The sequence below is a fragment of the Patagioenas fasciata genome, chromosome 12 (assembly GCF_037038585.1).
Source record: "Patagioenas fasciata isolate bPatFas1 chromosome 12, bPatFas1.hap1, whole genome shotgun sequence".
In the NCBI taxonomy this organism is placed as follows: Eukaryota; Metazoa; Chordata; class Aves; order Columbiformes; family Columbidae; genus Patagioenas; species Patagioenas fasciata.
The window spans coordinates 24491897-24519592 of NC_092531.1; the positions used below are offsets into that span (position 1 = coordinate 24491897).

The following is a 27696-nucleotide window of genomic DNA, read 5'->3' on the forward strand; positions in this document are numbered from 1 at the left end:
GCTTTAGTTAGCATAGAAGATGAGGCTGTTCATGGCCCACACACGACTCGGAGACCCTGGTCTGGCTGCAAACTGTGCGGGTTCTGCAGCATCGAGCATGGGCGTGTGTTAGCGAGAGCTTCTGTTTTCCTCTCGTTCCTTCCAGTATATCCATCTAGGAAGAATTAACTACAAAACTTGAACGTAACCGGCCTCACAAAGGCGGATGCTGTCTGTCCTCTGCCTTCTGGAAAAGGCCGCAGAGAACGAATGAGCAATTTGCTGTGTACTGGCCTAAAACCAGCCACAAAACCAAAACGGAAACGACCAAAATGCCAGGTAAACAGAGTATCAGTTCTCTCAATTAAATTCAAATTTCAAAACAACAACAAAAAAAAACACCACGAGGCAAAGTTTTGTAAATGTAAACCCGCAGGATGTGTCTCCCCAGAGTTTGCACCCAAGCTGAAACCAACTCATGTTCATGTCTTCCTCAAAAAGACTCCAAACCTCTGAACATATCCAGACGTGAACTCTCAGCACACAAAAGGTGGGAATAGCTATGATGTTCAGCATCTGCTTAACTAAACATCACCTGTCACAAGTGCCTACCAAAGAAAACGTCCACATCTGCATGGAGCACAGAGCTTTGCCATGAAAACAGAGAAAAGCAGGCAGAGCGCTGAACTGGGTCAGCAAACCACAGGTAATCACCTCTTACCAGCCAGGAAACAAGGACCGATTTATTATTTTGCTTGTTAAAATATTACAAGAAAATGAACGGTAGCTCTGGTTTCTAGCAATGTACAAAAAGAAAGTGGACCTGCTAAAAGAGGCATCTAAATGCACCTTTGAGCTGGTTTGACACAGGCTTGAGATCAGAGCCATTGAAAAGAGAATAAGCTATAGAAGAACAGCTGTTCCCTGGATAATCGGAAAAATGGGCTCCATCTAGGCCTTGGAACAGGGCTGTATGGCACCAGGTGTGTGCTCTGGTAGACACAGATAGCTGGTGTGAAACACGTAATTCTTGCCACATTCAACCCTTTTAACGGAGGCCATTACTGGGGACTATAAATAAAAAGGCTGAAGTATCTGTTTGGACCAGAATAGCTGATTATGAAATGGTGGCAACGTCTACCTTCAAGAAAATGCAGAAAACAATCATGCTCTGGGTCGGATTATTTTTCCCCAGCCAGGATTCAGACCAGTCTTTGATTAATTTCTCTTATAAATCGTATTCCTATCATTTCTGCCAGGAAACAATTCCCGGCGAGCACAAAGTTTAGCAATTACCATACTGCTATGCCTGTTTTGCAGCTGGGGAATTGAGGCACAGATCTAGGCTGAATTTCTGGCCAAGGTCAACCACCAAAAAAGCCTTTTCAAGGATCTGAGCTGCTCTGGGTCATTCACGGTCATTCCCTGCAGCACAGGCAAGTTGGCCACTGCCACCCAGGTGGAAAAGCTAGGAAGAGATCAGAGACCTTTGCTCTGTGCCATAACTGGTTATCACAGAATCCCAGAGTGTCAGGGGTTGGAAGGGACCTGGAAAGCTCATCCAGTGCAATCCCCCATGGAGCAGGAACACCCAGCTGAGGTTCCACAGGAAGGTGTCCAGGCGGGTTTGAATGTCTGCAGAGAAGGAGACTCCACAGCCTCCCTGGGCAGCCTGGGCCAGGCTCTGCCACCCTCACCCCCAACAAGTTTCTTCTCAAATTTAAGTGGAACCTCTTGTGTTCCAGTTTGAACTCATTACCCCTTGTCCTACCATTGGTTGTCACCCAGAAGAGCCTGGCTCCATCCTCCTGACACTCACCCTTTCTATATCTGTAAACATGAATGAGGTCACCCCTCAGTCTCCTCTTCTCCAGCTCCAGAGCCCCAGCTCCCTCAGCCTTTCCTCACACGGGAGATGCTCCACTCCCTTCAGCATCTTGGTGGCTGCGCTGGACTCTCTCCAGCACTTCCCTGTCCTTCTGGAGCTGAGGGGCCACAACTGGACACAATATTCCAGGTGTGGTCTCCCCAGGGCAGAGCAGAGGGGCAGGAGAACCTCTCTGACCTACTGACCACCCCCTTCTAACCCACCCCAGGTACCATTGGCTTCCTGGCCACAAGGGCCCAGTGCTGGCTCATGGTCACCCTGCTGTCCCCAGGACCCCCAGGTCCCTTTCCCCTACACTGCTCTCTAATAGCTCATTCCCCAACTTACACTGGAACCTGCGGTTGTTCCTACCCAGACACAAGACTCTACACTTGCTCTTGTTATATTTCATTAAATTTTTGCCCGCCCAACTCTTTAAATTTTTCCTGCCTGCCCAGGTCTCACCAGAAATGTCTGCAAATGCAAAGAAACAGAGGTAAAAATGTTAACTGGTGGCACAAATCCACACTGGTAAAGAGAACAGCAGCCTGAGCGAAACAGGCCTCAGGGTGAGAGCTGTGGGTCAAGTGGAACCCAAGCAGTTGTCCCAAGTAATAAACTGGCTCTTTGTGGCTGGCACCTTTCAATCTCAGATATGAATCCCATCCTTCAATTCCTGATTGGGAGAATCCAGAGAAGCGTGATATAATTTCTGTTAAAATATGAGCCCTCCTTCAAACAATCACACTTGAAGGGGAACAGGCTGGTGTTTCTTGCCCATTAATCTACTCCAGCCTTTGACAACGCACCGGTGACACTCCATCAATCATCTTTCTGGGTGCTGTCATGTAAAAGATGAGGGGGGAAGGGAAAGGGCATTCAGCCAGCTGGAGGGAGGCAACACATAAAATAGCTTCAAACCAGGCTGATGCAATATCTTCTGCTCATTAAAAAAAGAAAAAATGCTTTAAAAAAGTTCCTTAACACAATAAGTGCTTCTCAAAATGCTCAACGCAGACAAGAGGGCGGTATGGCAAATCCAGGCTGAGGTTCAAGACAGGTCAGAACAAAACGTTATTTCCTAAAAGTTAGTTCACTTGAGAATTTTTGGCAAGGAGGAAAGGGTTGCAATAATAAAAACTGAAAAACAGGTACGTAACCTGAAAAGGCTTAAGTGACATCCTCTTCCTTCTGCACCAGACTCGGGGTAAAATCAGGCTGTGGGGTGAGAGCAAGGATCTCCTGTGTGCTCGGAGGAATGCGTCAACCATGGGGCAGAATTGATTAGTAATATGCTGAGCTTAGTAGTTAATATATGTGATGTGGTTTCCCACAATCTCAAGTGACTGGGCTTCGACAGATCGGGAAATCCCTGTTGTCCTCTGTTCTTTCCTGCATGCAAACGGCTCCCCAAGGGCACTAATTAGTGCAAATGCACTAACGACTGCATTTCTGAGATGGTACCTTCTGAAATTTTGAGCATGAAACCACTCTAAGAATATAATAAAAGCTTCCAAAATACTTCTGCTTGTTCACAGACGCTCAACAAGTTTCTCGGCACCTACAGCTGAGAATTCGGTTCCTCTTTCCAATGGCAAAGCAGATCCTGCGCAACGCTCAGTGACTTCCACTCACTTCTGCCCTCGAGACAGCCCCCCAGTGAGGGTCACAGAGCATCCCTGGATGCTCAGGGCACCGAACAGTTGTCCAGATCAGTGCTTCGAAGCTTTTTAACCAGAAGACCATCCAAACAACAAAGATCTGTTGGCCAGGCTACAGCAAGTCCCAGCAGACTCCACTTGCAACCAAATCAAGGCAGTGCAACGGTACTAAAATACACGGTATTAAATTAACAAATCACTATTTCTTTAAGCTCTAGCTGGCTGGTCACTTTGACCATATATAAAGGCGCAGAAAACTGAAATTAATACAATGCCTGAACAGGAACCTACTTGTGTTTAGCACCACCCCATACGCACTTTTTTGGACGCAAAGGATTATCTCTTGATGTACAAACAACTTACGGTCCCCTAACTGCAGGCTGAAGAACCCCAGTTGAAAAGGGTATGGTTCAGATTCTGGGCTTCATGAAGTTAAAAGGGCTGCTGGCAGTGACTCTGCTTTAGGGATCTCAGGGTTTGCAGATGCATTTACCTGCTGATGGTAACTGTGAGCAGGTGGGAGAACTCAACTGCTTGAGCCAGCTGCAGAGGGAAGAGCTTGCCACAAGGTCTAGGTTGTTGTTGAATTATTGTTTGTCAAGCAGGCCAATATTTCCAGAGGATAAAACCTTTAGAACAAAATATATGAACGTGGTACAAGCTGCCTTCTGTGGTGCCCCAGACCTGCTGCAGAAACGGATGCACTGGCAACCATGGATGCGCCAGAACATTCACTCAGAATAGCACCTTATCCCTGCTGTGCGTGGAATAAAAGAGCTATCCAACAGAGCTACACACCGTGGGAGCCAGACCAAAGCGTGTTTTGGTCATCAAAGGAGGAAAATGCAGCATTTTTATATCATCCAAGCCAAAATGCAAGACCAACATAGCCCAGGGTCTGGTGACTTGAACTCTCGAGAGGAAGCAAACAATTCTGTGTGCTACCGCTATTTTTCGGTCTTAGTCCTTTTTATTTCCATGTCTCACTGTGTGAAATTGGTATAACGAGTCATTTGCTTACAAGCCAAAAAGTATTCCACATAGAATGCAACACTTGCCTTAAAAATCTGTTTCAGTATCTACCGTATGAGAAGCAGGGGATTAGATTCCCATTTTCAGTTGTATCTATACGTAGGTTTTTGAATGATGCAATTAATTTATAGTGTGGTAAATCCACCCAAACCAAGGGTACAACAGCCAGCACCTATGCATTTTTTCTAAATGGCATTCCGGTATGTGCTTTTTTAAATGGCATTCCAGTATCAATGTGCTTTTTAAATGGCATTCCAGTATCAATGTGTTTCTTCTAATGAAGCCTGACTTGAGTAAAGTTCCTCATGGCAATGCCTGACACAGGGGTTCATTATACATTCAAATCTCAGAGATTGCGATGCGATACATCCATATTGTGCAGTTTGGTGACAGATCACTTCAGCTAATGATCCAATAACACGGGAAAATATTTGCGCTTATCATAAACATATTTAAAGTATTATTGTAGTTCCTCTCAGAAACTTACAGCATGACTTTGTAGGAATAAATAAGAAAAACTGTTTCTGTCCTATAAGGGAACACTCGATTTTAAATTGCGGTATGCAGCCATCCTTATTTTCTATAACAGTTTCAAAATCTGCTGCTCTGGAGAAGAAATTAGGCTATTTGGAGCAGCGATATTAATTGAGCATGAAAGCGCAAATAACAAGTCTGTTGTTTTAAGATAATACTTGACTTCTTCTAAGGATTCTGCAGTAACACCTCTTGATCTATGCCTAAGTAAAAAAAGAAAAGATAGTTTAATATTTAAGTGATGAAACCCTACCAGTGAGTATCACAGCTTTCATCTTAATTGGCTTATGGTACTGCTAGTTACACTTCAGTTGTTTGCAGGCTTTTAACATCACAGAAAGCGCACCCCTCTTGCTCCAGAACGAGCTGACAGAATGGATAGGATGACTTTTAATGATGCAAGTGTTTAGTGGTTGATTTGATGCTCTTTGAGGGCTAAATTGTCCTGTGATCAAAACTTTACTCGAACGCAAGGTAGCTCCAGCAGGAAGGGAAATGCTGAGCAAACTCTAAGCGATGGCTTCAATGATGTTTATTTTAAGTTAATTTTTGAGCGTGAATGTTAACTACCTTCCTCTACCGGAGTGATACAAAAGTTCTCCAGCTGAAACCAACCTTTGATTTCAGCTCACATCTATGGCCAAATCTGTTCTGTTTTACAAAGTCCCTGCAGGACACGCTCCCCTTGAAAGTTTGCCAGGGCTGAGCTATCGGTGATAAAGTCCAAGGTACTTTAACCTCAGCAGTGCTCTGGATTCACCATTTCAGCAGGCTTGCATTTCATTAATTCAAACTGCTTGTGCCCAGCTGAGCCTGCCCTAGGAAATACAAAGTTTATTCGCGAAAGCGTCCGAGGATTGGTGCAGAGAATGCCAATGCAGCGATGCTCAGGGCTTGTTCTGTGCTCCCAGCACCGATCCTGCTTTAATTCCTGGCCATGGGCACACAGGCAGCAGCTCCTGTCCTGACCCCAGCCCAAGGAAGCGATGTCACCTGCTGGGGAGAGCAGCTGTGGGGTCACCTCCTCTGTCCCTCCAGCCCTCACCTGTGTCACAGGTACATGGTGCTTTTCCATAGTGTTTTTTAGTCTGAAATACTTCTATCCTGAAAACTAGACAGAACTCCTATATCACAATGGCCAAGATCTAATGACTTACAGTAGTATGCATAGAGGCTTGGATATAGGTTTGGAAACAACCAAATTGCCCCCTCCCAGCCACAAACAAAAGCCTAAAGCCTACAAGTCCTACCTTTTCCTCCCTGTATGAGGGCTGGCTACAAATGTGGGTGAGTGCCATAGGTGAAATAAGTATTCTTTCCTGCAAGCCCACAGTACGTGATTTACATAGTAAAACTGCCACTCATTTCAGCATGATTAGGCATCATCTGATAAGGCAGCCCTGGGACGGGTATAAACCAGTATTTGCAGGTGAGGACATAATGAAGGTCTTGGGCACAACCTGCACAAATCTGGCTGGCGCCACGGCCATCGGGAGCTGCTGGCAGCACCCGGGGCCTCCTGACGGGTGTCCTGTCTGTGAGTCCTGTCTGTGAGTCCTGCTGCTCCCAGCAGCGCAGAAAGCAGCCTGCACCTCCTGCAGGGCTCCAGCCCTGATCCTCCAGATAAGCACTGCCCAGTTTAGACCTGGCTTGAACCCAGGAGGGTCAGGGTTTGCCTACAGGATGAAGCAAATAGGATGTTTTGAAACGGAGGTCTGGGAGAAAGAATACGGCCCCAACAAGCAGGACAGCTGAAGGAAAAAAGCGATTTGTGCTGCAGAAAGGGCAAATCTGCTGTTCAACAGGCTGTGCCCCAGACAACGCTGCTGTCAACCTCGCTCCAGAAAGCATCGCTTCCTCCCACCCACTGCTCTCCCTGTTTAAATGCCCTTCTAGCAGCTCAGTGTGGGGTTTGCTGGAACATGGGGTTTGCTGGAGCTCGGAGTCTGCTGGAACATAGGGTCTGCTGGAACATGGGGTCTGCTGGAGCTTGGGGTCTTGCTGGAACATGGGGTCTGCTGGAGCTCGGGGTCTGCTGGAACACGGGGTTTGCTGGAACACGGGGTTTGCTGGAGCTTGGGGTCTGCTGGAACACGGGGTTTGCTGGAACATGGGGTCTGCTGGAGCTCGGGGTCTGCTAGAGCTGCTGCTGGGGAGCAGGGCTGCTGCGTGGCACTGCTCTCATTTAAAGAGAGAGTAAATGGCTGCTGAAAAACTGCAAGGGGAGCGACAGGAGAAGCCTGTCAACTGGTGAAAGACACACCAGAGCAGCCCAAGCACCGCGCCGGTATTATCAGTATGCCACTCTCAGAGCTGGAGCAGTCAGCCAGCCTTGGCCACGGGAATATCACCTCTAGAGACTGGGGAACGACGTGTATTTCACTATTCTTGGTTCTTCTGCAGGGACAGATCTGGTAGCTGGCCACCCAGTTACCTGTTTGTATATGCAGAGCATGTGCTCTGCCACTTTCCTGGGCACAATCAATTACGTGTACAAAACACAGGCATGAAAACCTGGAGGAAGCCTGAGCTCCAAGTTAACGATTACTATTATCTTGTTAAGAATAAAAGATTAACTATGCCAGTGAAAGGATGTGTTATGAAATGTCTTTCCCAGGCTGGAAAGTAAATAGAGGCAGAGTTCTGTGGGTTTTTTTTTCTCTCCTCAAAGGCTACTCGGCATTTGGAATGATCACTTAAAGTGGTACTTTTATTTACCATAATATCAAAACGTAGTCACTTGCCACGTGACTGCTCATATTTTCATTTGAGATGTCGTGCAGAAACACATGGAAATGTGGTGAAGGCAAACCAATTTTAGAACATGTTCCAAGCAATTGTTTGCAGCACTGCCCTACAGTATGAAGTCTCTTACATTTCTTAAATTGCCTAATCAAATGCAGACTCTGTTCCAGTCACGCTAAATTTTCACATAATGGCAGAAAAACACTTCTTTCTAGCCTAGCACTGAACAGTTGGATCACATTATTACACTTGCTGCCTTTGTAGCCTCCGAGTGTGTATTTGTAAACGTATGTATACGCATATCCACGAGGAGATGGGGGGACCTCGGTGCTCATGCTGGGAGACCCTGGGGACAGTCAGAGGGGCACAGGTATGTCGAGGGATGCCCGTATTGGCTTAGCAACAATGCAGAAGGGTAGCGATGAGAGATTCATTTTTATTTATTTAAAAATCAGAGGTATTGGTGCAGGATTTGATCCAGCTGATTCCTTGCCCTACAGTCTGCTATAGTTATTAAACTGATGTAAATACAGGTAAATTATAGCTGTATCGACACCACTGGCCACCAGCTCTCCCTCCCCTCAGTCTTTCACTTGGGGTACATCACCTCAGTGCAATATTCACCTGGTGAGGCAGGGGGTGCTTGTATCACACTGCTTTGCCATTTTGACCAGTGAGCCACAGAGAAGCCACAGATCAGACTTTTAAAAGTAAAAAAAAAAAGCCCCAAACAGTAACACATGGACTGCAAGTGCTTGAATCAAGGTCACAAGGAAATCCATGGCAAATCAGGGAATGAGACTTTAAGGCTCTACATTACAGCCTGCCCCATTCTCCCCTCCACAGCAGCCTCCCAAGATCCCCAGTACAACTGCAGTGCTTCCCCTAAATCCTTGTGTTATCACCAGTAATATTTCTCCAATGTAAGAATGTGACTAACTAATCACATCCGAACCACACACTGTATGTACCTGCAGGTCTATTTTTCCTCTACAGCTGCACCAAATACATTTTCGTTAGTGTTGGCATAGGTTGCCATGCAAGACCACCGTTCAGTCACGAGCCGTGCTTGTTACGGCTTTGGCCAGGATCAAAACCTGATGCTTCGGGGGGAGGAAAAGCCATAATCCACTCTCACAGTAAAACCTGTGCAGCAGTACACAAGACAAATAAAAACCAACAACCCACAAACCTATCCATACCCTTGGAGGGAATCAGGTTAATCCCCAAAGCATGGGATTGGATTTTTTGTCTGAGGTTATAATTAAGGAAAAAAAACCCCCTACCTAATGCTAAAAATACCCACATTGCATTTACTTTGTGAAGAAAATATGATTTACCGTGCAAAAACAAGTTTTAGTTTTTTCAGCGTTAATCTTTGGTAAACATGTGCTGGGTTAAAGAAACTCACGGAGAGCAGAAGTTTACAAATGGAAAGAAACCATTCATCTCTGCAAGACGATCCCCCCCCTTCCCCCTTATTATTCCTTTCATGAGACACCTGGGGACATTGTTCACACTCTGCTGACAGCTTTCACACCACTGCTCTTCCCCTATTATCCTTACCGCTCTCCTTGGCACTTGTCTCCAGGTGGCAATACAGGAGCTGCCTGTGCCAGATGTGCGAACGCCGGCTCTTGGGCAGCTGTTGGAAAGCCAGAGGGCCCTGTCCTGCCCTGCTGCTCGCTTGGTTCAGGTTGCTTCCACGGGGCACTGAACCTCCCTGGCCCACCAGGCAGCTCCTGGAGCCTTAGCACCTGGGTGCAGAGCCCTTGCAGCCCTGTCTTGGTTTAACTACCATTATGTTTGTGGGCAGAGTCACAGATCCCTCGTAACGCCGGACTACGCTCAGACACCACCTCAAACTTTAATACTGCAGCCTTAACTATGCGCTACAGCTTTCGTAAGTTAAATGCAGACTTTTCTTCTCTGTAGTCTCTCAAAACAGGACAAGTAAGTGTTCACACAACACAGGAAGGGGGTACTCAAGTGGAAGGATATATAAACAAGCGCTTGAAATACAAGCATGAGAATTCTCTTTGGACTCTGAAGTGCATCTGTCCTGACAGACACACACAGAAACGGCAGCAACACCTTCTGCTGGTGCTGTAGCTGCTGCAGCCCCTGCCCAGCACCTACAAACACGCCAGGGAAGCACGGCAGTAGCACTTTGGGGAAAACACCTTTTGTTTCGTACCACAATAAAACCAAAGATAGTCCTCCTGACCAGAGGTGTGAGCTGGTCCCTTACTGCTGCTGGGAAAGCAGAGGCCCAGCTGTCATGACCATTTGGCATAAGAGAGATGAACTATGCGGCTCACGTTAAGAAAAGCCTATTATTGCAGTAATAGCTGAGCTGGGTGCCCAGCTGATCGCCTCTCTTCTCTTCTGAGGTTTCACTCCCACCTCCGGCGGGCAGCTGGGCTGTGACGCTGGCCCTGCTGCTCACTCGTTACCTTTCCAGACCAGCACCTCTGTGTTTGCTTCCCCACTGCCCCTCACGCCCTTGAAGAGCCCCCCAGCACGCATCTGCCAATTAACTCATCCCCACCCCAGGCCCTCTTCACAGCTCTCCTCTGCCTCTGATGCCTATGCCCCCTTTCCCCGGCACACGCAGCTCCGCTGTTTCGGCAGCTTGTGTGCTCACACGGCTGCTGATTATGCAGGCCAATGCGGCTTCTCCAGGCCACCGCCCGACCGTACCCATCTGCCGCCTCTTCTCCTAAACCATCCGCTGTGGGGAACTGAATACATCCTTTTTATTCGGCGTTTATCCAGCGCCTATCAAATTAGAAACCTGGGCTGCAAGTTGGCTCTTAGATGCAACGGTTAAAAAAAACAAAACCAAACCAAACAAACCCAAACAGCAACAACAAACCTGTTTGCAAGAAGAGTATTTGTGTGCAAATATGACCTCTGTAATGTTACCAAGGTCAGACAGACCAAGGCCAATCTACTGTGTGAGAATATAAATCAAAGCTGTCCAGGGACTGATTTCATTTACAAGGTTTGTAACCATTCTGGACGGAACAAACGTCGCTTGCTTGCTGGAGCTCCTTGTTCCTCCTCTTCCACCACCACTTCTTTGCTCCTCCAGGTCCAGCCAGCCCCTCTCTGCCTGGTAACACCTCTTGACCTGCTCTGCTTTGGAAAGCAAGGCTGCTCTTCCAGCAAGAAAGCTGTGGCTGATACACAACAGCCAGCCACGCTAGGCCAATTCATTTAAATCACGCAAAAATCTCAAGTGAAATTAGCACAGAGCCACGCGTACATCCACCTGCCGGTTACCTGCCATTCACCGAACGCGTCAGAATTAAAACAATACATCCCATAACAACTTTTCTTCCTATTGCATTCATAGATCTGCAAACCAAACCAAGGAAAGCATCTGTAGCGAGTATTAGTGTCTGGGCACAGATCCTGCGAGATCACATGGTTTCCGTTGTGGAACTAAAAAGGCTTCTACAAGAATGTGTGAAATACACAGCCGAAATTCTCCATTTCTTTCTGTGCTCTCTGCCAGTTTGCGTGGCTGAGTTAAAGCAGCAAATTCTATTTCCTTCGCTGGGGTCTTTCAAAGCGCAGCCTGACCCACACATTGAAAGAGCCCAGGATGAGCTAGCGAGCTCCATCCTGAGTATGGAGTTAATGGGATCTCACCGAACAACAGGTTGCTGTCTCCAAACCTTGAAGAGTCCAGCGGTCGCCTCGCTCCTCTGCACCGGGGCGCCAGAACCAAAGAAACTCCACGTTCTGGATGTTAACTTTAGTTACCATAGCCAGACAATGCTGCCAGTGGTGTGGAAGAAAAAATTGCTGTAGCCAGCTGTGCTGTTCACAGTCGGATGGTTTCTGCGTAGCTCCGAATGGTTATGGAGCCAGTAGCCTGTTGTGGCCAAGGACAGGATGATGGATGGCCTACACACACTGTCCAAGCGCGGAGAATGGCAGAAGTTCACTTCAGGGTTGTTAAAATGCTAATCTGGGTTAGTTAACAAAAGCCGAATAGAATAGCAAAGTTAGGGAAATAAGCACTACTCATATGTTATATATGTGCACTACAGATGTGATCTCTGTGGTTAACGCAAACATTTGACTTTGGAAGCGGGACAATTCGACATTCCTCCTGTTTGCATAAACAAAAATCAAGCTCTGATATTAGCTGAACTCTGATTACTGTCAAGCCACGAGGAGGGAAAGTGGGCTACGGCAGACAACACACAGGGCTCCGGAAAACAGCATCGGAAGGGCAGTAACGCGATTTTCACCGCACACCTCTTCCATGTGACGTGGGAACAAATCAGAACCTACTTTCTGTTGAACTGGAGGCTGGCAGCTATTCACAGAGCAACTAACAACTTAATAAAATGGCTTAGATGGATTTTAACGGTAACTGCAGTAGCTTATCTGATGCATAAGAGATCATCTGTTCTAACAGCAGTTCTGACGAAAGCAACATTTGAACTGTTTTAATTACATACAGAGCTGCTAAGACTTAAAATAACTTGTACTACCCGATGCAAGTAAAACACTTTCCATCTTTTCTTAATTACTCGCCAAGTAAATTATTACTTTATCCAATGGAGCGACTTCTGATCTTTTTCAAACTGGAGTTATAGGGATGTTCGACACACAGGTATGTAATCAACCACCACCCCCTCCTTTCAGAAAGCAAAGCAACCACACAGCATATTCCTTGAAAAGCAGCAGAGACTGCAATGTAAGTCAGCTCAACGTAAGCTTATACGAGCACAGAAGCTGTCGAGGTAACTGCTTCCTTTGTCTTACAAAGACTTACTAGAACCAGTGTTCATATCACTTGTGTGACCCTTGCTGAAAACTGACCGTATTCACGCTCTTGGCTTCAGATTGCAAGGGTCTTTTTCATAACCAAAGCACTCCACCATTTCTATAGGGGCTCTGTCCAGCTAGCTGGCTTTACCCCACTCCACGGGGTGCTGGATCCTGCGTTAAGTGCAATAATGTTTTTCAAAGAATTTAAAACCCATAAAAATCAAGTGCTGCAATCTGCGTGCAACCAACTGTAGTAAAAGCAGAAGATGGTATTACAAATACCCAATATGTGCTTTGAAGTGAGCCTCTGTGACATACTTGCCTTTACCTTCACATACGACAGGACTGATCAGATCGAAGACCAATTTAGTCAGAATTAATTGCATATACAATTAAGCATTCCATCTAAACGCGCGCTCTTCGTAAGTCCACATCAAAGTTACGGCGGCTCCGAGGGGTAAAGTATCTGCTCTGATGGTCAGCTCAGATCAGCCGTACAAAAGAGGCAGAAAGGTTCAGATGGTCCAGCGCAAAGGGCGCGAGAGGCTGGGGGGGAAAAGCCCGCAGCCATCCAGCTGGTCCGTGCGGCTCCGACAGGGCCAGCGCTGTATTCCTGGCACACACTCCTGCATCACACAAAGCACGTTTAGAAAATGATGGTATCTTCGTTGCATCTCCACCATAAACGAGAACAGGTAGTGACAGACTGCAGGATACGAGGGAGGAAGGTAGAGCTGCTCACTGTAACTAAAGATGCAGATGAAAGGCAGAAGCTTGTTAAATAAACCCATTTAGAGCCTCTGGGTTATACTTTCTTTGGCCATCCTTTTGAAAACCGATCTGAGCTACATAATTCAGAATGCTAATAAATTCTTGCTACAAACTTTTCCTTCCTGTTTTTAAAACAACTGAGCTGCGTATTAGTTAATATAAAAAGTGTTGAAGTTCATGATTACATAGAAAAGAAATCAGAGCACTCAACTGGCAATTTGTATTTATCTAAGCCAGAGTAAATATTTATACAATATCTGCCAACATAACAAAATATGCCTGTCACTTACTACATTAAACATGATTACGTGCAGCTTAATTTACTGAATAGTAACTTAAGTGGATTTCAGAGGTGCATAGAATTTTACAGTGTGAATAAAGCAGGAAAAACATCTATTCTTTTTTGCCACAAAAGTGATTGCAAAGCTTTACAATGAGCTTCCTGTTGGACTTGGAAAAAGCAGAGAACCTTGGAAAATTCTCAGTGAAAGTATTTGTATGTGAGAGCAATAGATCAGCAGCAAATGCCTCTAAGACAGTAGGAAGCTGTTCCTTCAGATAATATTTAAGTGAATTAATAAACATTATGAAAGAAAGACTAACCACTTGGAATACAAAGGTATCCCAATACAGATGCACGTTTTTGCCTCAAAGGAAATAACCAAGGGAAAAACTGCCACACATTTACAGAGCCCTGAACAGCATTTTGGAGGAAGTTTGCTGTAATTCCTGCACATTATGTGTCAAGCGTGTGTGTGTGTGTACATGGATAAGCTACAATACCATCTGCACAGCAAGTGCCACATATGTGAGCATTATGAACCATCATAGCTGCTGCTATGCTCAAAAGTAAATGTATTCTAAGCCACACACATACATAAATACAAATGACTTTACACACCGAGGGCCGAATTCTGTCCAAATTACTCACAGGCTAACAGCTGTGATACAAACATGATCTTGACCAGAAGTAAGGAACAACTCACAGACTGCAAGAAAACCACTAATTTAAGACTAACTATATTCATGCTAACAAGTGGGATATCCACCGACACTACGATATTTTCAAAACATGAACCCAAAGCATACTTAATCACGTTTTTCAACTCGCTAGATAAAACACAATGACAATCACAAAAACCCCAACGCAACAACCCCACAACCCTTTAAAAGACAGGCATCATATCCATCTAGAAATATCTGCGTGACCTTCCATTTCTATCCAGCGCTTATAAATAATAAAGGCGGCTTTAAACCCTTTCTAATTACTCCCTGAAAGCTGCTGTATCGGTTTCTGCAGCGATGAAACACCCCACCCCCCCCAAAAAAAAAAAAGAGAAAAGTTTCACCGCTCCACACCTGAGCAGATCATTGTTTTCAGGGGAGGCGAGGCGGCTGGAGCGGAGCTACTCCTGCACGGGGATAATTCAGAACTGACTCTAGTATTTGTTTCCATCCATAATTGATGGGGAGCTTGAAACACAGCTCCCTCTGCCTCCCAGCGCCCGGCTCCTGCCGGGGAGCCCGTAAATCACGGCTCGCTGAACGCCCGCGCCGCCGCCCCGCCGAACCCCCGGGGCCGGGCCGGCGCAGCCCCCGACCCAGCGCCAGCCCAAACTCACCCTAAGCGCCCCGGGGCGATGGCGCTGGGGACAAACCAAACAGCTCCGCTTCGGCTCCCCCCGCTCCGGCCAGCGCCGCCTCGCACAGCGGCCGCCCGCTCCGCTCGGCAGCGCCGCCGCGCACCCGCCGCGGCCCCGCGTACCTGCCGCCGCGCCGCTGCCCACGGCCGCCGCCCGCCGGCGGGGCTGCCGCCTCCTCCGCCCGCTGTCCCCCACCGGGCGCCCCATCCCGGCGCTCCGCTCGGTGCCGAGCCAGCGCGGGGGAGGCGCGCCCCGCAGAGCCCACCCCTTCCCGCCTGCCTCTCCCCCCCGCACCGCCTTCCACCTCCCCTTAATGCATTTATTCTCGCCCGCCCCTCGCCACGCCGCGCTGTCCCGCCGCGCCCGGCCTCGCTCCGCCCTCCGCCTCCGCGCAAACACCGCGCCCGCGGCGGCACCCGGGCCGCACCGCACCACCAGCGCGGCCAACTTTCCCGTTTCCCCCGCCCGGCCCCTGCGCGGCTCTCACCGCACCCGGGAGCGCGGCCCGCAGGAGGCGACAGCGCGGCCCCCGAGCGGCGCGGAGCTCCGCGGCCATCCGCGCCATGGCGGGGCGGGGGCGGCACCGGCACCGCCCGGCCGCGCTCCCCCGCCTCCGCCCTCCCCGCGGCGGGCAGCGCCGGGCGCGGCTCCGCACCCGCTACCGAGCGGAGCCGAGCGCAGCTGCGGCGCGGAGAGCCCGCAAACTTCCCATCTACTTTCACCCCGTCCCTCCAGCCCCCCCCCCGCCCGCCGCGGCTCCGCGGAGGTGAAAAGCTGGGGCGCAGCCATCAAGAAGGCGTTTTGTTAATCGGCGACGCTGCCTTCCCTTCTCAATACAGAAATTTTAATTTCTACTTCGAAAGCAAAAAGTCATTGCGAGCAAGGCAATTCTGCAGGCTAATGAGAGGCAATTTTGCGGACGAGTACTTTGCGTGTAGTGGTGGTGGTGGTGGTGGGGGCGGCGGGGGGGAGCGTCCTTGAAATGACATCTCTTTAAGTGCCTGTCCAAAATCCCCTCAGATAGTCCAGAAACAAAGGGTTTAATCCCAGAAATGTAGTCCAGGAAATAGCTGTCACTAATTTCATTTATCTTCACATGAAAGATAAATTAATTTAAGGCTTAAAGTGCCACAAAATATTTTGGATGCCCCTGAAGAAACAAACAAGCAAAAAAAACCAAAACACATGCACACAAAGCAACAAAACAACAACAACCCCCTCCCCCAGCTCCTAAGACCAACGCTTATCATCTGTGTTTGTTTTATGGGAAAGCAGAAGAATTCAGAGTAAAACTAATGTAGAGATTTTTGCGGAGGGAACATCTGTGTCATTCACATGCAATTCCCCAACTCCTGCTCCTCAGCTGTGCGCAGCCTCCCCAGCAAGCCCTGGGGCTGGGTGCTTCCCACAGCCCTCCTGCCCCTGTGGAAGAAGAGCTCTTGATAACTCCCAGGCAATGTTTGGGGCTGATCCCGCAGGTTTTTGCGCATGCACCACTCGCAGTGGGAGCGTTGCCTCTTGAGAACTGATTCATCTAAGCCAGGGCGCCAGGATTTGGCCCATAGTAAATTCTCTTTAGAGATGGTGCCAACAAAATCTCTCAGCCATGGGAATAGGACGTTTTTGGCAACTCAGTGCCTTGGCTGCCTCTCTCTGATGTTTCCTGGTGGTGACAGGGTAAAGGCGAGATCATTATGGGCTTCCTCACAGCAAACACAGCATGGCTGTGTTGCACCCCAGGAGCTGCTGCCTGGTTAGAGGTGTAAGGACATTATTTTTTCTTTCTCAGGAACAGCCCTAATCTGAAAACCATCAAAATTTGCACGGTGCGCGAAAATGCCGCGACAGGGGCTACTCGCTGGCTTAGGCATCGGATTGCATGAGGACAGAACAGCTTAGAGTGCCTCAAAAGAAGGATTCGGTTCACAAAACAGCTCTGTGGCTTTTTCACTAGGAGTCAAACCCTTGGAGCAGCCCCGGCGTTGTGTGGGTTTATAGAGGGTGCGGGTCCCCAGGTGCACGTCACCCGCACCGGGCGTTACAAGTGCGGGCTTTGCTTCTTGGATTTTTAAATGGCTGATGGTGGTGCCAGCCAGAAAAACCTGTAGACAGCCACCCATATTTTCATGCGATTAACTCCTTTTTGTGACTGGCACGTAGGATTTAGTCAGCGATGCTGCGCGGTTATCCCTGCAGTGGGGTGTGGGAAGCAGAGCAGAGGGAAGGGACCTTTCTTCCCCACAAGCTGACTCAAGGCTTTCACAGACCAGGATGGGAGGTGAATGTGCTTTAAATCTCCCTCTGCTTCAAGGAGACAGGTGACACAATGTTGAGAATCCGGTCACATTCCTGTAGGGCCAAGGATTTCAGCTTGAAGTACATAATTTCGGAGCATTTTGGTGTAGCCAAGACTAGAATCTTGTGTCTACACTTAAATATGGTAGTTTAATTATAGTTTCAAAACTTCCTGCATGGCTACCCACCACTTTTTATAAGGATTTAAAGTATGTGCACTTTATATGTGTGCACTCAGGGAATTAACACAGCCACAGGTTTTTAAACACAAATGTATGCAAGTTCCTATTGATATGATAAACTATCAGTAACATGTGCTGTAAAGCTTCTTAAATCCTCATTGACAGGACAGACCACTATTGTGTCAATAGTGTGCAGGTTAATGGGGTATTGCCAGGCTATTTTAGGCCTTAACTTTCGTTTATCCTAAAACTTGTTCTTCATTGTAACTCTTAACCTTTGGATTCTGCCAACACATTTCTTGTCACAAATATACTAGTGGAATTAAAGGAAACCTGGCTTTTAAATGTTAATTACCCTTAGAATGATTGATTTGTAAAAGAAGCACATCAGCAGAATCTGAAAGTACAGAGGCGCAATAAAAGGGCCTGAGCGTCAGTACAAGGAAGGGCTGGGAATGCCCGGGGAGCAGCTCTGGCTCCGATGGGGCTGCTCCGGTAATGAGAGCGCCTACTCACCCCATCTCATAGGTATAGCTTATGGATTATTCCCGTTGTCTAAAGGACTTTTCACCCTCTAAGTGTTTTACAGACTTCAGCAACGAATTTGAAAATGTAAGCAAAATATTCAAAATTTACATGCAGATAAAAGAACCGCCATCTGTTAGAACAACAAATTGAGTTTTTGCTTCATTAAAATACAGATAATACTAAACTAATATGTGTTTAAAGCAGGCATTTCGTTCTGCTTGAATGCCTCCATTGAGTTTATAAGCAAGGCTGAATTGATTTCAGCAAACACAACCGTTCATTAAAATCAGCGCCTGAGCTAGGCGGTGATTTGGTAGGAAAACGCGAGTGCGCAGAGTGCGGGGCAGTTTGTATGGCGGGGAAACCACCTTCGGAGCTCGGCCACCGCTGGAATTTGCTCCAGTGGTGCATCCCTGGGAAACACCAAGTGCTGAGGGAGATGGTGTCGATGGTTCCCCTCTGCCTGAGCCAGAGCTGGGTCGGTGACCCAGCACACGAGCACATGGGCACGGTGGCTTCCAAATGAAACCCGAAATGTAGATTTTGAGGACATGTCCATTTAAGCTTCGTCATTTTCGATAAAAACAGCAAACATCAGTTACAGAAGGATGGTCAAATCACACTAGTGCCACGACGTGATGATGTTATATCCTATGAATCATTATATTTTAGCTCCTTTCTCTTGATTTTCCTCCAGATGCACCACATTTCACCAGTGTGTACAGACATCTGCCTACGGCATGGGATTACATGGAATTGCCGCATGGAATGGTACAGAGGAATTGGTAGCTGGTTTAGTATGGATCAGATACATAATTACCAATGAAGTAGGCATGCACCATTTTTATATTCGCTGTCCTTAAATCCAAGTTGCAAAGTGCGGATGTTATGACTTACCTTGTCTGTAATTAAATTTGATAATAAAAGAGAACCGAATCAATTTATTATGAGTGCATAAAATTAGCTGGACAATTTAAGGTGCTATTCAATGAGTAATGCTCCCATAGCAGGGGTAAATATTAGCCTGCCTGATAAGATTGGTTTCTGTTAACAACCTAGGAAAGTTATTTTCATACAGCTCTGGCTCTATGTGCCTTCTCAACATCTGGGGAGTATGTGAATAAATGTAGAACAGTCTCCAAGAAAAACAGGCGTTTCATCCCTATCGATTGGTGAAGAATTCTCTCTTTTGGATATTTTTAAGAACATAAATGTAGACAATAGGAAGTTGAAGCTGTAATGCTTCACAGCTCATCACCACAACAGGTTTAAAGCCACATAAGGTGAAACTGATAGCTCGCTAGGTACAGTTTTCCACTGTTAGGCTGCACAATGCAGAATTAGTGTTTCCTAACGCTCGCCTCTGTTAGATGGATGCTACTGTTCCTGGCTTTAGCAGCCGGTCTCCCTGAACCTTTACAGCAGTTATTGCCCTATTTGTAGCCACTTACTCACCCCCATCCCCCATGGTTTAGATTCCAAGAAGATGGCTCTTTAATCTGCCTGGAGTGCATTTAGATCCTATCCCCCTTCAATCACCCTAAACCTTATTGCCTGAAGAAATGTAGGTGAAAATCCCAGTGTTTGGCTGGCAAAGCAATAAAACCGACCCAACCGTTCTCCTCCTGGGTCCTGAGCTCGTGGCACTATCAGCGCAAGTCAGAAGTGAGACATTTCAGAACACTGTCGCTCATCATTTACACCAACGGGCTAAAAATAGCAGCTTGCTAATATAACAGGCCTGTGCTCTATTGATACAGACAAATAATTGGTTATAAGTCATGTACTGTATAAACGGTGGTAACTTTAAGAAAAGACATCGTAATTTTATACCTGTAAATAGTATGCAATTCAGGTAGCAGCACATAAATGTAGTTCTTTATATTGCTTAAAGGGAAGAAAATAACTTTCTTGTGTTTTCCAAATGATGTGAAACCCCCCTTTTCTCCCTTGTCAGTGAATTATAGGAGGCGCTTTTAAGCAATTAGCGTTTTGTAAAATATAGGAAGATACAGAAAGAGTTTCAACACTTTCTTTTAGCATCTTCCTGGGTAGCGCAGCGAGAGTTGGTTTTGAAGTATTCCTGACTGTCAAAACTTCAATTGAACGTCATTGTTTTGTCTTTCTGATCTGCCTCCTCATCTAGAGGGGTGTGCGGAAATCTCAGGTTGAGCCTGTCACTTGGAGGCGTATAGTGACAATGTTCTGCTGGCGCTGGTGGGCTGAGCACCCGCACTTGGCAGCTTCCCCCTGGCTCCGTACAGGATCAGCATCCGCATATTGCACTTGTTGCTTATCTTCCCGGCTGGTCTAAGGAATGGGTCCATACTGCTATTCCCTGCCCACCCACGATCACCGACAGCAGTTTACCTCGAGAAGCATACAGAATACTATCCCTATATTGAGTATTTAAGTGGTGAATCTAATAGCTGTTCTCAGTTCTTCCTTAGGCAACAGTCAGGTGGAAAGGCAGTATGCTGGCTCTCTAGTTCTTCCCCCATCTACCCATGGGGAGGTAGAGGAGATGCGCCAGTAATTAATAAAAATAACTGGAAAACAAACAGTTTTTTAATGCTTTGCAGTGTATTCCATGGGTCGGCCAGCGGGGATCGTGTGGGATCTGCACAGAGGAACCGGAGGCAATGGGAGGCCGGGATTTCCTCCTCTGCCGAGGCTGTGGGGCTGGCAAAGAGAACCCCAGGTCAGCAGAGACGGAAAAGACACAGACACAATGTTTGTAGTGTGTTGTCCTGTGTATTTTATGACTTGAAATGTGCTCAGAGTGAAATCTGGATGACTGTGTGTCAGAGCTAATAAAAGGGATTCAAGCAATAAACGTAACTGGGCAGGGTCTTGTGCAACTGGTCTTTCCTGCCTGCGGGCTCACCAGCAGAATTCACTTTGAAAACCCAACGCTCTCAGGCCAGCAGTTCTAGCCATGGCCCTTTCCTGCGGAGATCATTGCAGCAGTAAAATGCGATTAATCCCAGGTGCTTGCGAAAGAATAATCTTGTAAAAAATATCCCAGTGAGCCACAGCTGTGGGGCTGGGAGAGAGCTGGGATCAGAAAAGCCGGGCTCAAGGCATTGCCGTGGTGCCCTTTGGGGCCAGGTACAGGGCGGTAGGTGTTGCTAGCTGCCCTCAGCACTTTAAACACCTTCAGAAATCGCTGAAAGCAAGAAAATTCCACTCTCTGTACCATGATTAGCTTTTCGGTTAGGCGTATTGCATCACCTATCATTTGATGGGGAATTGATTTCAAACATCTAAGGTAATATCAACAAAATACCGTAATTAGGTTTAATGGCATACTTCCAAGATTAATAGGTGATCTTCCTCACAGCCTACAATTTTAATTTTGAGAATTTCGTTTGTCATACTTGTGCTCAGTACAAATTCACCATCCGCAGCCTCTGCGTACGCTTTTCCTCACTAGTAAAATGGGCTGCGTTTTCCAGGCGCAGACGGATGAAAAGACGGGCATATTAGTAACAAATCTATGTTCATGGCATATAATCACAAGATGACAAGATACTTAATGTTATGTGTTTATATATAGCAACTTGTGTTCCACAAAATCACTTTTCGGTCCCATTTTAGGGGATTACCTAATCCTGTAATTGATTCTGTGTGATGAGTCCCTCTTGTCCTATGGAGACCCAGTGACCTTCAGAACAGGAACAGGCCTGAAAACATTCTATTATTTCACTGTTATTTATGTGTAAATTACAAGATAATTTATTCACTGGGCTCAGACTTCAGTGTTTTCTGTCCTGTCCCAGAAGAAAAATTACTCCCTATTAGTACGAATGACCGAAGACAAGGCTGATGTTTTCTTGAAGGTAAATCAAATATTCCCTTAGAAATGTAGCCAATCACACAGGTTCCCAAACAGGTCAGAGCTACAGTAAAGCTATTATTTGTTGTAATTGTCAGATCCCAAAACTTGCAGCTAAGGGGTGAGGCAATTGCTCACTGGTTATAAATACCAGCAGATTAGTTTATCTATAGATGAGTATCATGTTACTCATTCCAAAGTCCATAAAATCCAACATGAAGCAGCTTGGCTTCATATACCAACAACCACATCCTACACAAAGGTGAGTCCACAGGTACCAGCTGAGGACATTTTATAGTCGTGGAGGTTTTGGTAGTACAGAAAACAAGCAGTTGGGCATGCGTGCATGTACAGACTCACACAGACATCCACAGACACATATAAACCGTGTTCCTTCACTGTCCCACCAAATATAACTCCATGGATTAAGGCCTTAAATATGACTCTGAGAATGCCGTTTAGCACAGCCTGAATCTCCCTTGGGCAAGCGTGAGTAGCTCCTTGGGCTGTCAGAGCCGCTCTGCAGCTGTCCAGCCCCACACTGGCCCAGGAGCCAAAACCCTGCCTCATTTGGGTGACAGGGAAACAGTTGTGAAGGATCAGACAGACATTATTCACGGTGGATGTAGGGAGGGTGCTCAGAAAATAGTTAATACCAGCGATCGCTAAGAATAGAAAGGTAAACAAACTGCTCGTAAGTTTTTATCTGCTCGCACTGCGAAATAAAGCCTTACCACATGTCTGCAGTGCATGCCTACCCAGCAAGAGGGTAGCTTCCCATTCTAGCTTTGAGGAAAGATGATCAAACTATTTACTTTTACCTCTGTGACACATACAGAAAGTTCACAGCCCACACACAATCAGTAACGACAGGAGCTGCTGCCTTTGGCGTGTTAGCTTGAGTTTCTGTTTAGTGTGTGCCCCTTGACATCTCAGTATCTGACTTAGGCCTAGGATATTTTGTTCTTGAGGCATAGGTGGATATCTTTAATTATTTTTTCAACGCTTATGGCCTTATCTAGTGTTACAGTTTGTTTGAAAAAGTGTCTTCTAGCTTTGGTAAACCTCAGTGCTCTCTGTGCGCCAGCTGTGGGCTGCAAAATCCTTTCTGCTGAGCGGCCATAACAGCTCCATCCACGAAGGGTTCGCCTTGCTCTGCTCCATGCCAGGGCAGAAGAAAAACCTCCCCTTATAGAAGGTGAGCACAAACAGCCCTATTCCCTATATATCACATTATCAAAACTAAGAGGTGAAACTGAGTGCAGGTGGCTTTGATCATTTGGAGTTACTGCTGCTTCTTCCCCCTCTCTGCCCCCATTAACACTTGAAATGATGCACCGTGTCCGAGCGCCACTGTCGTGTTACTGACACATCTCGCTGCTTTTCTTTGGTGGGTGCAAGATGACGTATTTTCACCTTTGAGGTGACAAGAGGTGACGATGAGCTAGGTGGCCCATATTGTCCCATGTTGTTTCACCGACCACAGTCCGCCAGCTGCTTGTACGGCTGTGCATGTCAGCTCACGGCTCTTGGGTGACGCAAAGCTCCACGGAGCCTGGGGAAACACCATTGTCTGTGACAAGTCATGCAGGAAACAGCCACGCAAAGGAGCTGTCAGGGAGGGGGCTGGGTTTAAAAGAGGGGGGTGTGTGGGGTCAAAAGTGTAGGAAGCACTTTAGATCCAAGGCAATACACATTAGCAGTGGCACCTATTCTATCCCACAAAATCTTCTATTTGCAGCACATATTGGAAGAACTAACGTAGCAAAAATATACAGCAAAGAAGCAACTAGTGATAATCAAGTTATTACTAAATCCTCCGGATGGTGCTCGGCTTGGAAAAACAGGCTCAGGTAGGAACGTCCCCGCTGTTATCTGACGTGGCTCAAAAGTAAAGTGAGCCACGACGTCTCAGTTCCCGGCGAAGCACAGGGACTGCTGCGGGCACTCCGTTCCCTCTGCTGCCTGGAGAGGTGCACTCGTGGCTGCTGTGGCTGTCAGCTACAGGCCTTTCTGTGTCTCTCTGGATAAGAGGAGGGCACGAAAAGTGGTTCTCTGTCTGGGAAGCAATGGAAAAAACAGTATTTGTGGCTCTAGCTGAAGTTCTCCAGCTTCTTTTATAGATTTGGCTTATTTTTTTTTAATTAGTTGCATAACAAGGTGCTGGGATTTTACCAGCCATGTTATAGCAAATAAATCATTTCATAATAAAGTCTCTACTGTCCCGTAGCCAAAGACAGGTTACTCTAAGCTTTCCTATCAAAAGCTGTTTCAGAGTCGGATATTTTATCTGAGCACTTCAGCTGCTGCCTGAATAACTTCCTGTGTTCAGAAGGATCTCAATGATCGCTGCTTTTGTTCGGATGTACTTTGCATGCTGGCTGACAATGCCGCGCTGGTGTTTTTTCTCCCTGTCACCATTAGCCATGTATGTGTGACAGGCCAAGAGCTCAACCCAAAACCAGAGAGGGATGGAGAGGTCTCCATGTCCTCGTGTAGCCAGGTGACGGGAGCTTTTGAGAGCAGGTCAGAGCCATGGTCAGGCTCAGAATCCCATCTTGTCCCATTGCCAGCACTCACGCTCAGGTGAGCTTTGGGCTCGGAAGAAGAGGGATGTTAGCCCATAGTACTCTTTACTACTGACCCAAGCGAGTAGCTGTCTGCGAAGTGGATCATATATCACTCCTGCCCATCAGTAATGTCATGGCGCTGATGTCAAGCTGACAATTTAGGTTCAAAATCCTTCCTAGAAGGATCGGGATAGCACATGTGCTTGTGTTCCTGGGGTTGCTGGCCATCTGGGCTGCTCTTAAAGCCGTGTGGTTTTACACTCTGCCCACGTTTCAGGCATCCTGTATCCAGAGCGTCACCAGGGAGAAGTGCGTGCGCTCACTTGCTCTCTGATCTGCGCTCCTTCATGGACTTTTGACAGAGCCAAAGTCTATGTTTTCCCTAGGATCTACAAAACCCTTTCAAAAAGACCCGATGACAGAAAGCGTGTTGATTTTTGCTGGGACTGCATGAAGATCCCTCTTTTCTCTCCCTTGCCAAAGGAAAAAAAATGTGAACTATATTTTTCAAATGTCATCCTTGGGAGCCAACCCTCAAACTCTTCCTCACATATGAAATGTCCTGGCAGGATTACCATATAATATCCATTGCAGCAGTGGAAAATATCAAAGGATCATGGTTTAATGTTAAACAAAAAAAGCACCCTTTCTTGCCTCAAAAGCAATACACTGCACCTCTTCCTCCTTTCCTTTCTCACCTGTGAACTGCCATGCAGTTTGGTAAATGGGATTAAGGAGCCACAACAAACATACACATGCAAGACTAGCACATGCAAATGGAAGTAATCCCTTTACTTTTTAGCCCAAACCTCTGTTCCTGTAGCAAATGAGGGTTTTTTTTTGCAGCCGACTAACAGAAGCCGATTTAGGCCCTTTGCACTTGCTGCCAGCAAGTGTCCCCACTCCAGAAATAGCCTATTGAAAACGAAGTGTCAGTTGCTGTCTTCAACAGGCTGCTTTCTAAACCCACTGTTAGAAGGCACCTACTTCAGCTGGAACCTGGCACGTCACCACGTCGGTGGGCACGGTGCCACCCTGGCAGATGGGCGGTGGGCAGGCAGCGCCAGCGATTCGGTCTGTATATCAACCTGGAGTAACGAGGTTGCATTCCCATCCGAGAACGTCAAAGCCTGTAGCTGTGCTCTACCATCACCTGCGTCCTTACGTGTGCTGCTGTCCAGGCACATCTAGAGCGTTCAGATCGTTTCTGTTTGATTTTGAGCCCGTTCTGCTCTTCTCGACCGGGCACCGGGTTTAAGGTTTGCATGGGTGCGCTCAGCTCCGCAACCAAAGCGTGGGCAGGACCATGTGAGTGGTGCTTGTCTTTCAGTGCCTTTCTCCGTACTGTGGCATTTCCCAGCCAATACATGGGAAAACACTTCAAAATGCTGTAGTTCGTGGCACGAACTTCCAGAAACACCTCAACAGCTGTGAGAACAGTGAGAAACCACCGCGTAGGTGTCTCTGATTCAGGCTGCAGGAGCCCTGCACAGGGTTAAACTCAGCGCTCAGGTCCCCCTATGTTAGTAACACCTACATTTAGTGTAAACGTATGCCCAAGTATCAGGTGGTAGGAGCAGTCAGGCTCTCATTTCATAGTGGTCTCACAAGTCCCTGCGCTCCCAAACAAGAGCATCAGGCCTCATCAAACTGGGATTCATACACCACATAAGACAATGAAATCTCCACCTTTCAATGCGTCTTGTGCACAAAAAGCCTCAGCTTTCTAGTGCAATGCCAGCCTGTGCGTGGAGACTTTATCTAGGTTCTTCTGTAGTACCTATTTGTGTTAAATGTGCTACAGAGAGTCTCAAGTCAATGCATGTAAACTTTATCTTGAGTCTTTTCAAAATCCCCTCTTATATGTCCCATGAAGCTATTAGTTTAGCTATCGCTAGGTATTAAAATTTAAAAGGGTCACTAAATGCATACTGCTAGAAGGAAACAACATTAGTTACACATTACCAGAACAAAACTAAATTAAGAAACAGCTCATTTCCTTTGTACCATCAATATTTTACTCAGCCATAGCCTGAATGCTTGTACTCACAAAAAGGAATTAATCATTCATGTGCTAATGTACAGCCATTATTTTTAAATCATCACTTAAGTAATCATTTTTGTGTGTGCTCAGATGTGTGATGCCTGCTTATGAAAGTGCAGGAAAAATCAATACAAATTAAATAAAATTTAAAAGGTGGATATCTGTGAAACAGATGCAAAAGAGTTCTCCATGCTGTAAGACTGTAATCAGATTTCGGTAAAACTCTGTTTGTGAGCCGTAATTTGCAAAAGATACCAGTCTAATGCTAAACTTATTTACATGCCACACTACCCTCTTTATTTTGGTGCAAGCATACACCATGCACTTCATCACAGATTCTGTCTTAAAACCCGCATAAAACCGAAACAACAAAAAGCTTTATTGCCATTTAATTTGGCGCTGCCGTTGTCCCAGAGTTTATTTACCGAGAACTGCGGCGCTGGTATCACAACATCATCTGTGTCTGCACAAAACCCTGCACAAAGGGAGGTGCAGGAAGGCTCGTGGGGACGGTTCCACCCGTGGTGCGGGCGGGGGTCCCTGCTTGTGCACGTGTTGCACGCCAACGAGACCAACAGCTCAGCAAAACCAAGAGACCCCTCTCCCGCAAAGTGTCCTGCAGCCTTTAGCATCTACAGACCACAACCACCACAGCCTCATTTCCCCTCTTCCCTGAAATGTCCTGGTTGGATCTCCTGGGCTGGATTTGCCTTGGTCTTGTCATTTACCTCCATGGAAAGTGCTTCCAAACCAAGAGCTCCGCTTCGCTCTGATATCAATTACAGCTGCTTTACTCAAACAGAAATGTCTATCTGAGGTGCGGAGTGGTGCAGAACAGCAGTTAGTGCTGGCTGCGTATAGGAAGAGTTAAGACGGTCCTACTACATTGGAGCCCGCAGTCCCATGGAAATTAAATCATCATTTGCTGAAAGTGTGATTCCTTCCTTTGGGTTACCCGTATCAGTGAAAGAATACGGCAAAGCTGTTAGAGCCCTGCAAGTACAATGAATTTCACAGAAGAGCAGCATAATGCCTGAAGCAGAAGTTGCTGTAGCAGCCCTATAGGTTTTTTCATCTGTTTCTTTGGTAATTTTATGGTGATGTATTCTGATAACAATTTAAGGGAGCTCTATGCTTATGAGGCAATAACAAAATCTCCTGCAAAATAAATTCCAAAGCCAAGTTGTCTATTAATATACGGTATGGCTCCTTG

At 46.8% G+C, this 27696-nt stretch overlaps 1 protein-coding gene across 5 annotated transcripts in view; it reads right to left on the reverse strand.

Annotated features, from left to right (window-relative positions):
* SEMA6D (semaphorin 6D) overlaps nucleotides 1-27696 on the reverse strand; it is a 247615-nt gene that overhangs the window by 16838 nt on the left and 203081 nt on the right. Inside the window, exon 1 of one of the 5 annotated variants that reach the window (XM_065847819.2) lies at nucleotides 15149-15276. The exons of 2 other annotated variants lie outside the window; for them this stretch is intronic. The gene's annotated coding sequence lies outside the window, so the exon portion shown is untranslated. 2 more of the 5 variants (XM_065847821.2, XM_065847824.2) reach the window with 2 other exon arrangements.